Consider the following 12196-nt stretch of genomic DNA (forward strand, 5'->3'; position numbering starts at 1 on the left):
GAGTAATTACTCTGATAAGAAAACAAATTTTGTTTCATTTCTTGCTGTTATTCCTACTACTACAAGGGGAGAGATCTATGCTAATCAGCAGGGATGCAGCACTAAATGATTTCTCTGCTAGGTATTGCCAGAAACCAGACAAAATATCAGTACATACAAAAGTATAGTGTAGATCTCAAGTTTGCATAGTTATTTGGAAGACAATTATTTTGTGGCTTCTTCAAATGTCTTTATATATGTCTTTATATACACAGAAAGAAGAAAATGTGTTTTTTGTTGTTTTTGTTTGTTTGTTTTTGTTTTGTTTTCCCCCCTCTGTCCTTACCAGAACAGTTTCAGACATGGGTTAGGCTTGGTGAGCAGCAGTGATGTTGTACAGCAGTTATCTTCCATAACCCTGTCTTGTAGAAGCCTGTACCTTTGCTCCCTGGGACCCATTTATCCCATACAGTATTTCAAGCAATCCGCCACTCCTTTGCTGTAGGCCAGTCCAGTGAAGTTGGCCACATCATTACCAAGTCTTCCTGTTTGCTGGTTTCCTCAGAGCTCTCTGCCAGGTTGAACACTGTGTACAGTCCTTCCAGCGAGGAGTCCAGCCAATGTACAGCTAGCATCCCTTACTCCACATGGCTGAAAGCACCAGTCAAAGGAAATCCTGCCACACTTATCAACTTAAGGAGATACTCTACGGGAATCGCCTCTAATTTCAAGCTCCCTTTGCCAAAGTTATGCCTACCTCCTCAGCCATTTAATACATTTTGAGCCACTGCTGCCACCACAGAGCACTTAACCCTATTAGCCACCCTGAAACAAGAACCTAGCCAGCAGTCTAACTGACCGAGTGATTTGGAGCTTTATACCTACGTACAAAATAATCAGGTAACTGAAGAAACTGTAGCATAGATGACAAAAAAAAAAAATCAACAATAAAACCTAAAAAAACAGAAATAATCTTCTTCCAGAGTTAAGGAATAACGACCTACTTCACCTGCATTACCGAAAATACTCATTAAGATAGTCAGCTGACTAGAGTTTCCTAGGCTAAGCCTCTGGATTTAGGTGGAAAGTAAGGTCTTCAACTCAAAACCACTTATCCCTGTGAAAGGTTCTATGCAACAAAATATTTTGGCTAGTGCCAACTATTTTGAAGAAATCCAAAGTCTCTTTATGGTTTAAACATAAAACACTTTGCTCAACGCCAACTTTCTTTTTCCTCCTCCCAGGACAGCTATCAGATTATATGGGTCTAACACAAAGTAATAGTGACAGTCTAGGCAAGGGTTCTGTTGTTTTGTCATTGTCCCTACTGAGATCTCACAGTAAATTATTTTAACTACACTGGTTTACAGCTTTCTCCTGTTGTAATTCTGTTATGGATGAACTCTTCTTTCACAGAAGCAGAAAGAAATGGGCACTTCTTGTCAAGACAGTCTGGATACAGCACCCACTCGCTCTCCACTGCAACAGGTCAGTATGTTTTCCCATAGGCACTTCTGCACAGCAGGACAAGCATCCATTATCTGCCACAAGAGGACACGGGGTGATCGACCGCCCATGCCACCGCCTGCGAGTACAGCTTTTCGAAGTCTCTGAGAACAAAGTTGCTAAAAGCCAACACATTCCTTCCTCATAACTTTCCAGGAAGACTCGCAATAAGGCTGGTGAACAATGGGGGTTTTACCTTGGAAAAAAACCTTGAACTGACAGGAAAAATGGCTTGGGACTGTCAAATTCAGAGTGTGGGCACACAGCAACGTCCCAGCACACACAGCTGCAGCTAGGAAAAATGCCAACCATACTAAGACACCGCAGAAGACAAATGAGGACTATTTCCAGGCAACAAATGCACTCACACAGCTTCTTACCCAATTCATATCTAGTATCAGAAACAACACTTGCAGAAAGCATTGGGTGCAAATGCAAAACAAAACAGTGATTTTCATAATCTTTAGGTAACATTTGGCTAAGTTAGGACTTGGCACAAGTAGGTAGCCAACATCCTTTTCGTTTATAAAATTAGGGCAGAACTAGTACACCCAATCACGCTGAGTAATGGTACGGCAATGCCAAGTGAGTTCTTGGTAGGCAACTGCATGCCTTATGCCGCTTGATTGCTTGATCAGATAACACAGCTTGGCCTAACTGCCCGAGAAGAAAACATCACAACATGAGCAAAAAGTCTAAGCCTGGAGCATCAATTTAACAAAAGGTGGAATTATGAAAACCAATTGGTATGAACTTGTCATGTTCCCTTCCCCTTGTATGGGATTTGCTCTCTGAAAATCAGAGGGAAATTCTAAAGATTTTAGTAAACTTGAATTGAATGGAAATTATATATAGCATCATCCATCTGTTGCTGTCTTGCTTAAAACCTGGCAGTGTCACTCTGTCTTTCAAGTGCAGAGCAAAAGAAAAAAAAAACACAACAAGGGTCATTCTGAATTTGGCGAATACAATCTAGATTTTTACTTGACTTCTAAAGGGAACATAATTTTGCACATAAAACATGAACATGTTCATGATTTCTACATTCTGTGGAGGTTGACATCCGTATTGTAAGCAACCTACTGGCTGTTAATCTGGCATTATTCACCATTTATTTCCCATAAACCAATTAAGTTTCCAGAGCTGACAACTTCCCACCATGGGCATAACGGTTCTACACAAAAGGTATTCGGATCTATAATTTTTGCCTGATCTCTCCTACATGATCAATAGTTGCATTATTTCTGAATGCCTCATGCTCATCTGATCAATACATTTCTGGAGATAAGAATGAGCAAGGTTCTAATAAACAAGATTGGCAGTCCCCTGATTTGGGGGACATATATTTTTTACATTACTTGATTAAATCACACCAGCGTGTTCAATTACTAACCGGATATCTTGAACAACTGTAGAGTGAACACTGAACTGTGTCTGGCATTCAGCTAAATTGTCTTTTTCAGGCTAAGTGATGTAAGCCACTATTATCCAACTTGTGCTGAACAAATCCGTGAGGACAAAACCAACTCCTGCTTCTCTGTGCAGACACCTGGATCTGCATACAGAAAACACCCTAGCCTGGACTGTCACAAGATTTTATAGGATCACAGTTACAACAGGATACAAATACCTTGCAACATTTACTTAGCTGTCCTTGTAACATCCAGATATGGGTAAACAGACTGACAGGAACATGTTTTCTACATTCAGAATTAAGATCCATAAAAATAATGCTTCCCAGGAGTGCAGAAGTACTCAACTCCTATCATGACATCAGGCAATTACTGAAGTCACAAGAAGAGCAGAATACGGAACCTGAAACAGATTGTTACCCTGCACAGACCTGATATGCTAAGTAGTAACCACCATATGCTGTTGTTTTATCGAATTAAAGCTGGAATTTGAATGCATGCTACAAGAATACTACGTATCTTCATGGATGGTAAGGAAATCAAAAGACTCGATGTTCCTAAATGCTTTATTGCATCTATATGCATTGCTGATCTTACATATTCCTAAGAAAACTGCATATAGTGAACATGTATGAAGATACAACATGTCTATGTCTTGAAAAATACATATATTGGCTATTTATACTTTTATAAAGATGAAAAGGTTGCATTCATGATTACTCTGTCAATATGTTCTTGTAAAACCAAACTCCAGCTTTGTGATTATCAAATAAAAACCAAGTGGATAACCGTGAGCTTCAGACACTAAAATAAATGTATTTATTGTCAAGCTTCTACTGCTTAAAGAATGCAATCTCACAAAGCCTACTTGTGCAGTCAACAGGTTTTAGCTAGTAACTTTACATTGTCACAGCGAGAACAGTTACCAAAGCCTAATCCTTTAAGTAGAAGACAGTACAGCACTTAACATCACCAAAAACAGTTTAAAGACAAGAATTTTCTGTATTCACAGAGCAGTAAATAACATGCAGTCTCACAGCTTTATCTCCTAGGAGAAAAATCCAAATTTTACAATGCGACATGAATGTTTTTGGACATTCTTGTTTATATAGATAGCATATCAATTGGCTATTCAATACAAAACTCTTCTTGTATCTTAATACTCTAACTCCGAATAAAAGCAGCTTTTCAAAGATTAGATTTCTTCAAGATCCAGCTTTGAAACTCCGAGGTGAAGTTCAGTATTTGGATATTTATCAGGAAGCCTTTCCACCAGCAGTCTTCCATACAGAACTCTGTTAAAACCAGAGCCAATATGACACTACCAGCTCTCCAGCAGTGAAGACTGTCGCCTGTCAAATTAGGCTGGAAGCTTCTCTTACAACTGGTACCCTGTACGGATGTGACTTTTCTCCACTACAGACTTTCCCGTCAGATCTCACTGTCAGTGTTGCACAGCCAGTGCTTTGAAGACAGTGCACAGAAATGCTCTGTCCCAGTGAGCTGTCAGTTTGCTACTATCAAGGGCCCCTAGCAAAAAGAGGGGCCAGGATTGTAACACCTGCTCAGCTGTGGTAATAAGCTGAAATATGTTTTTTAACCTACACTTTAACAGCAGTTAAATAAAACGACTCTCAAGACTTTAAAGCAATTTAATATATTATGAAACAAAAATAGATTTCCTTATTAGCTGAGTCTTCTTTAAGGTACTTCTGAACTTCAAAACAAGTCATCGTGCAATTCAGAAAATATTAAAAATACTGGATGTTACAATCCACCAAAAAAAAAAAAAAAAAAAAAAAGAGAGAAAAGCAGAAAAACCCCACAGATGCTCAGGAATTAAACTGGAATTGCTCACTGCATGTCAGGCACAACCTGCCAAGCTATTAGCTTGCACTTAAAGGCTTGCATTTGTTCAAATGCTGACCTGCACATCACAGAGTCTTAGCACGAGAAATGGCTTTCAGGCTCAGCTGCCTTCCAAGTGCCATCCATCATCAGAAGAAACAGATTATTCTCTTTACAGTCTGATACGTTGCCAAATTCTTCTGGCTCTGTTCCATCAGTCCCACCCACACGATGCGGGGAAAGAGCAAACCCTAACTCTGTATCTTGCTCTTCCTGCGGTGCAAAACGAAAGCAATTGCTGTTTGATGCCATTTAGAAGGAAACTGAGGCGGAAAGCCAGCTCTGTCATCGCCCAGCCTCCCGTTCGCCGCGCCAGTCAGGGGTTCATGAGGAGCCGATAAAGGCAGGCTGTCAACTTGAAACACGAGGAGGGCAGAGCTGGGAACACACCGATAACACGGGACCAGAAACACACTGACACACAGCAGGGTGCCCTTTGGAAGCCCTTCTAAAAATACCTGCACATTTGTCACCAGTACAAAACCCCGCCAGGGTACTGCTGTGCCCCAGAACTGCCTCCTGCAAGACGGGCTGGCGGGGCCGCTCCTTAACAAGGAGGCGTTCCTCCCGCAGCTTGTTTGTACTTTGCCTCGTAAATAAGATTCCCTTTTCAAATCAAAACATCCGCTCTTTCATTCACAGTGAAATAAACAAATTGCAGAGTAGGGTTATTTGCAGCTAGTAAATAAAAAAGCCTACAGATGCAGCTTTTGTCTACCTATGATTGCACTGAATAAAGCCCATCAGGTCAACGGTTCAGCACCTGGTGCTGGAAGCAGTGCCCGTACTGCTGGAAGGAGGCTGCTACAAAACTCCGCAGCAACATGGCCAGGTTCCCCAACCAGGCAGTAAAAAGTAGGTGCACCCCTAGGATCCTAGTCCCCTTCTCACCAAGGAAAAGGGAGAATAACATCGATGGCTGGAGGATTACCAGATCCTTGTACAAACCCAGTCCAGAAGATGGAAGATGTCAGGAAAAGCCTTTTTTGTCCTTCCCACCCTGACACGTAAGAGGCTAAGGAGGAAAGCTGGGGTCACCACTCCCCTACAAGTTGGCCTTCTGGGTTGAAAACAGCTCAGTAAGTTTCCGAGCAGCAACAGGGCCAGCTGGGCTCTGCTCTTTCACATGCAGTTTACATTCCAGCTTCATTCTTGCGGCCACCAGAACGCAGAGGGTTTCGTAATACGTTACGGATGGCTTGATCACTTTGGGCCCCTTTGCTGACTGTTTTGCCACAGTCTGGCTGGCTGACTAGCACACACCGGTAATTTGCTTAGTGAAAAGATGGCAAGAGGAATTTGAAAAGATGAGCCGTGAATTTTAAAATGGCCTAGCACTGGAAACGCACCAATCCGAACCTACTTTCCTCCTTTTAAAGTATATGCCAAAACCACATTGCAAATTCACATAAGATTTTCAGACAGAGTCAGATTACTCTTTACTAGAGCTGCAAAATGCAAACCTACTGTCCCTACAGAAAAACAGCTTAAGTCCCACACATCCAAGGGATTCTTCAGAGCTCAGGACAGCAATGTGGTTTGAAACCTAAGGCACCCACCCACTGGAGATAGGACACGCTGCACTTCACATGCCAAAACCCAAAAGCAACAGCTGCAGCATCAGTTTGGGGGGAAGAAAGGGTATATGGCTGCTTCACCTGGAAGTCTGGCAGCGAACCCAAAGCCAGCTGTGCATACTCTAACCCAGGCAGGGGGCAGTCCCCCTGGCCCCATAGCTTGCTGTCTTCGCATGGTGCCAAACTGCGAGATAAAAGCCCTGTGCTTCTCTCACTGACATCTGAAGCGGGGAGCGTGTTCACCGATGGATTTCGGCACAAAACCCAGCTCTCAACCCTCCCCCACCCAAGCTCAACAGACTCCGTTTCTGTTAATTTAATTGCTTTCAAATAATTAAATTCCACTCTAAGTGGGGCTAATCTGTGCCGCTTCAAACTAATTACTACCTTGGTTCCAAACGTTCTTTTTTTTTCCTTGAAAAAGATTAAAACTGAGAATTTATTCTTTAACCATTTGAGTCTCGGTTGTCTGGCAGACCTGCCAAATGAACCCATCACCATAAAATACAGCAACAGCAGCAAATCCAAGGCTAAGGCAGCCCATCTTTTCCTGTACTTGATCTGGATTTTGTGTGTTATGCTAATTGAGGCTGTTAGGTAACATCATTGTACACTGGTTAGTAGAGTTATTTGTGGTTTTCCTTTGCAAAATAACAGGGTTTTTTTTCCTTGTTGAACATAATAAGCACCCAGTACTACTGTGTAAATTAACACTGAAGGCAAAAGGGAGGTGGGGAAGCAAATAAAATCTTGCATTAATCCTACAGGTGGAGTTAACGATGCCAAGACAGAGCTTGAAATGAACACCATTTGTAGGGCATTAGCCTAGCACTATGGAACCATAAGATCACACCAGCGTTGTTCAATAAATAAATAAATAACTGACAAGGCAGTTTTTCATTCGATATTTGGCATGCCAGTGAGGGTAAACAGGGAATATAGATATAAACAACGGTTTTCTATTCATCCCCTCTCTTCTTTCCCAATAAAGAAGACACTGGAAGAGTATTCACTCAAACTGGATTAATCTAACACTTTTCACAATGCTAGTACTGAAATTTTGGGTTTTATACTTAGGCAGAAGGCAGAAGAAAAAAATTGACAAATAAGCGAAGCTCATACAGACTCTTTTATAAGAAGGCCGACTGACTGTCTCATGTGAGAACAGCAAGCAGAAAGGGCCCATTTATATGTCTCTGTCACTGACAATTACAGCTGAAATGTATCTTTAGGAGCCTCATCTGAAGCTCAGGAGACTTTCAATACACTGCTCATTCTGCAGAACTCATATTTCTGGGTAGTTTGGGGTGGTTTTTTTTGTTGTTGTTGTTGTTTGGTTGGTTGGTTTGTTTTGTTTTTGTTTCCCAATTTATGCAACAGATCAACTTACTCCGATGATCAAGAATCCCTGATTCCATGCTGGAGATGCACTGAATGCTGCCTTGAAACACCATCACCCTATGGATATGAATTAACTTGATAAAGATGTATGAAATAAAATATTAAAAAGAGCTTGCACAGTCCCAGCAACTCAACTTAGGTTTACGCAAGCTTTCCATTAATCTAAGAGACCAAAGCTCCCAATCTGAGGCATCTCATCAGAGCATCTAGCCATTTTTACCTTCACAGAAATATTTTAATCTAGAGACGTCAGCATCAGCTATGATACTTTACATGTCAAAGCATCATTTGTCAGCCACTCAAACTCTGACAGCGTAACCCATGCAGCCTAATGCTGCTCATGACACAGCGCACGAACACGTGCCTTTCCACCCCACACTTCTTCACCTTGTATCAGAAATGCAGCTGCGTTCTTACAACAGGAAACATGCACATGAAAATCCATTTTATCTTGAATGATAAGAGGTGTTTGTGAGCCAGTCAACTCATCAAACAAAAGCGCCCTGGTATTTGTTTCATGGCTACCTCTTGCTATGTGTTCATCAAGAGCAAGTCCTTGCTTGCCTACCTACGTACCTTCAGCATGCAAAGGGCTTCCCAAGTAGAAGTTCAGAAGTGTAATTTCATTTTTATGCATTACACTTTCTTAAGAAGCTGCCCTAGCAAAACAGCTAGACTTCTGTTCTCTCTCAAAGCACTAATGACAATGTCACTCTGACTAAACAGACCTAACATTATCTACCTAATGCCCTGTCAACTGCATCTGCACATTCTGTGATCTAACCTGGTAAAGAGAAGCAATGAAATAGAAGTAAAGCAACAGATAAAATAAGCAGCATGCAAAAGAGAGATAAAGAAAATCCAAGAAGAAAAGGGACACAGAGGAAATGTAAATTAGTACCAAAAGCTGACACAAGTCTGTGGAGGCATTTTGGTTAGAAAGATCTTACACGCAGTGGTCTAGGACAAAGATTAGCTTCTTTTATTCCATAATTAGTGCCGTTTCATCTGCCCTGAAGTGGCAAGGGAAAGCATTCAGATGGCAAAAGAGATGGGTTATATAAGCTGCAACAATCTTCACTACAATATCGCTACACCTGTCAATCACACCGTGATATAAAAGGAATCATATTCCTACTCAGTGGCTACAGCTGATACCACAAATCAGCACCCTGTGAACTCAATACGCACTCTATTGATCACGAACAAGTCAGCCTTACACATCTGATCCTGAGCACGTAATTGAGTCAGCAAAACAAAGGCTTCCCCACCCACCAGCAATCATACGACTTCTTGGGCACAGCACACTGCTGATGAACACAGAAGACTTTTTCTGCCTACAGAGACCCTAAGATAAAGTTGTTGTAGATGAACATCCACACTGCCAGGACTGCTGAAACAACTGCATCACCAGGCACTAAAATTTAAAATTTATGTTTCCTACTTCAGTGGCTACCATCACCACAAAATCAAAGGGAGCACACTGCACTGCAGACAGAATCTGGAGAAGAAAAAGCTCTAAGAACTACCAAGTGTTTCTAGGCTTTCTCCTGTGTAACCAGCATAATCAAATGTCATCTTGTTCCTCATCCAGGAACAGGCAAGCAGATACATAATACAAATTAGCTCTATCAACATAAGGTACCCAATGCAACTGATTACCTGTTAGTGCTATCAGCACATTTCTATGATCAGGTGTAGATATTCAGTATACTCTAGAATACTCAGAAAAAGAGTTATTACTGAACTTGGTTTCTCCCCCACCTACCTTGCATCTCACCTGAAAGGTACCTGTCAGAAAACCCAGAAGCCACAATCACGAGCTATGAGGAGTTGATCCAATAAGATCACTTCAATTCCTTAAATTCATGCTTGCATATTTTAATGACTCTTGAATATCGGATTTATCTAACCTACTAGTTGGTCAAACACAAACCAGGAGGTGATTTGTAACACAGTTAATCCTTTGTTTTTAAACCTGCAAATGAAAACTGCACTGGTGCCAAGAACAAATTAATTAATTTCCTAGGGTGGAATGCATGTAAAAATATGGGAGAGGTATGCACTCGCTTGGACACAATCCACTACAACTCTTCAAAGAAGTGAACAGGCTCTTATGAGCTGTTACTACAAATCACTGAAATGTCTTCTTTAGCCAGTCAGGAAGGAATGAAATAAAAGTAAAGCAACAGATAAAATAAACAGTATGTGAAAGTGAGATAAAGAATATCCACGAAGAAAAATGTCTAGTTTAGGGGCTGTGCATATGTCTACCATCTGAACAACATGTTGAGTCATCTTAGCAAGCTCATCAACAATCTATTTCCCCAAATACTGCAGATTGAAAAATGGGTTTTAATAAACAAAAGCAGTTCCTCTGAAGATGGGGAGAAATAAAGCTGACAATTAACTTTCCAGATTGTTTTCAGTGCTCTGAAGAGGTTCATATTGAAAATATATATAGATAGCAGCATCTATAGATGTGTGAAACACAATGTTCTTCAAGGAAAAAAAAATGGTTTGTTTACCATTGTACATGTATCCTGCTCTCACAAACATCACCAAGGTTAAGTTTAGGATATTGGAAAATTGCTGTTTCCATAGATTGATCCAAACAAAAGGGAAAGAACTAAAAATTTACTGACATTCATGTGAGCTTAGTCATTTGGACCTCAAGTTTTAGGCCACACCTCATTTCACTGAGAACTCTGTAGACACAGAAGAGCCCAGCAGTGCTTGGCCTACCAGCTTACACACCCAGGAGAAGGTCCCAAGTCACCCTCTGGACTTGTCACAGGAACCCATGCTCTCTGCCACTTGAGCTTGACAATGGCAAGAAGCTCTTCATCTTTTTCCGCCACTGTGAAAAAACAACACAATACTTCTGGGATGCAGCCAGTGGAAAGCATGCAAAGACGTAACACTGGCAATTAATTACTTACTAATCATGTCTTAGTTTCAGGAAGAACACAACCAGAAATACTTCAATTGTTGTTTTGTTTTTATTCACCGTAGACATTCATGGTTACAATTACAAAAGCTTAATGCATTCGTTTCCAGAAAACTGTCTCTAACTCACAATGACTTTAAAACAAGCTCCATTTTGTATCCCTAATTTAAACAAATCATTCTCCAATCTCCATACTATTCAGAGGCGACTTTCCAATGAGAAAGGTTCTGCAATGGGAGAAGCAGTAGAGCAAAAATTAGGTATTCTGGTGCTTAAATACCCATCAAAGCTTAATACAAAGTTATCACATTCTTCCCACTTGGGAGAAGTTAGATCCAGAGGCCATTTGGAAGTATAGCGTTTTTTCCACTGATTTTTATGGACAATGATCAGTGGATGAAGTTTCATGAAAACAGCATGACTTTTCAAGCTGCCTTCCAGCACAGAACTGCCTGCATTTTCGGAACACACAAAGAGATTGTGTATTTTGTTTATTCATGTACTCGGTCAATGAGAAAACATTCCAAAACATTTCAAAATCTATATGCCAGGTTCTATTTAAGCATCAGTATCATTTTATTTCCAGGCTTGCTTAAACTTGAAGAATTCTAAAACTTGAATATGTTGAATGTAAAAAGTTAAAAATTTACATCCCAGCTGGCAATGATCTCACGTTAAATTATGAAGGAACAAAGCACTAGCTGATCTCTCTTTTCAAAGGACACAGGATTCCAAGGACCAAACAGCTGACAGTGCAATGCAGTTATTTGTTTGCAATAGCTCAACTTTTGACATTTGTCAGAATCTTTGACCATCAGACGCAGCAGCATCCTACAAGACCAACTTTCTACTTCCTCAGCTGACAGCAAGGTAACACATAAGCACTGCAGGCTGTTTGCAAACAGACACAGAAGGGTAAAAATACTGAGCGACAATGGCCTCAGTCACTTCATTTTTTTCTTTGAAGGAAGAAATGTTCCTGTCAGCATGGGTTAGGACTGGCTATGCTAGCAAACATATCTCTGGTTTGTTTTATAGAGCCATAGCTCGAGATCACTGCCACACACTGCACTTTGTGTCTCCACAACACTGGCTGGCATCAACATCAATGTAAACATTTGTGAAGCAGATACAATATACCAGCTTAACCACTAATCCCTGTGATTGCTAACACAGAGCCATATGCTGATATTTCAGTTCTCTGTGTATTTAATTTTTACAACCTAGGCGCAGTTCTTACACATGCAGCATTTCCCAATATTCACTCTGGCAGAAGCAATGGGGTTAATCAAACACCAGATAACTCTGTAGGGATTGAACACCAGGAAGGCTACAAGACAGCCAAGTAGCCTCTTCCTAAAAGAGCAGGACAACAGAGCACTTAGCAGCGGAGGCCTGGGCTGCTATTTCCCTCAGCAAGCTGGGCGGGCCTCACTGTCTGCACAGCCCATTGAGCAAAAAGC

The 12196-nt window shown here is 41.0% G+C and overlaps 1 protein-coding gene across 7 annotated transcripts in view; it reads right to left on the minus strand.

The window, feature by feature from the left end:
* GULP1 (GULP PTB domain containing engulfment adaptor 1) overlaps positions 1-12196 on the minus strand; it is a 152208-nt gene that overhangs the window by 119998 nt on the left and 20014 nt on the right. The window contains exon 1 of one of the 7 annotated variants that reach the window (XM_032190363.1): positions 10541-10563. The exons of the other annotated variants lie outside the window; for them this stretch is intronic. The gene's annotated coding sequence lies outside the window, so the exon portion shown is untranslated. Of the gene's footprint in view, positions 1-10540; positions 10564-12196 lie in introns of those variants that run through there. 7 annotated transcript variants of the gene reach the window in all.

The sequence above is a fragment of the Aythya fuligula genome, chromosome 6, assembly GCF_009819795.1.
Source record: "Aythya fuligula isolate bAytFul2 chromosome 6, bAytFul2.pri, whole genome shotgun sequence".
Taxonomy (NCBI): Eukaryota; Metazoa; Chordata; class Aves; order Anseriformes; family Anatidae; genus Aythya; species Aythya fuligula.